The 1,017-nt window shown below is 48.1% G+C and overlaps 1 protein-coding gene across 5 annotated transcripts in view; it reads left to right on the top strand.

Annotated features, from left to right (window-relative positions):
* Window positions 1–1,017, top strand: part of PPP4R3A (protein phosphatase 4 regulatory subunit 3A) — a 63,580-nt gene that overhangs the window by 52,914 nt on the left and 9,649 nt on the right. The window lies entirely within an intron of this gene.

Here is a 1,017-nt window from a genome sequence, read left to right as displayed (position 1 = left end):
TGCTGTTGTCCCATCCCACCATGCTCTGCTGCTCCATCCCGTGACCTGTGTTGCCTATTGGGCAACAGCATGGGTCAGGGAGTATAGCAGCAGCATGTTGGGATGAGGCCACAGCACGTGCTGCTTCCCTGTTTTCTGACTCTCTCACTTGCTGCCCAATCCCCCACTCATGCTGCTACTGCATCCCCTAAACCAGCTGCTGCCAATCGGAAGCATGGGTTGGGAGGGGGCAACAGCGCTGTACTGTTTCCTCATACCCTGACCTGTGCTGCTGCCCCACCTCCTGACCCATGCTGCTGATTTGGATAGGGAAGCAACATGTGCTGCTTTGCATCCCCTAACATGCTGCTTCCACATCCCCTGACCCATGCTGCTGCTCAATCAACAGAGTGGGTTAGGGATAGAGCAGCAGTGTACACTGCTGTCCATCCCCCACCCATGCTGACTCCCTGTCCCCTGCCCGATTTCCCCCCCCCCCAACTATTGCTGATGCTCACCCCCAAACTGCAGTGCCACCCAATCTTGTACTCTTGCCATGACTCCCGACTTGCACTCACCACATCATTACTGACATCATGGCTCCAAGCAGCAGCAGCATCCCAGCAGGTCCCGGTCCTGCTCCTGCCCCTGGATAGAGCCAGAGCACTAATACTGAAAACCAAGATGAGGTGTGTATTTCCCCTCTCCTGACTGAAGAGGGAAACCTCATCTTGGATTTGAGTAAATGCGATAATACAAACACACTGAGTTTTTAATTATGACTATGAATTTGTGACCAGTGTTTTAAAAATCAAGTATCAGGTGTTTATTTGATTCACTGTTTTGCTTTTTCCATGACTTGAATTATGAAATACATATAGCAGTTTACATTCAGTGAATTTGGTAGGGATACTTCATGAGCGGAAATAATTTATACTTGAAATTGTTAATGATAACCTTGCTAAATTTTGCTGTATATCACCTTTTGTCCCCAGTAGTAGTTTTATAATAGGTGTCCAATATGCTGCAGTTATTTTA

Source organism: Alligator sinensis, unplaced genomic scaffold, assembly GCF_000455745.1.
Source record: "Alligator sinensis unplaced genomic scaffold, ASM45574v1 scaffold608_1, whole genome shotgun sequence".
NCBI lineage: Eukaryota > Metazoa > Chordata > Crocodylia > Alligatoridae > Alligator > Alligator sinensis.
The sequence above is the reverse complement of the archived record's forward strand: the minus strand, read 5'-3'. Positions and strand labels throughout refer to the sequence as shown.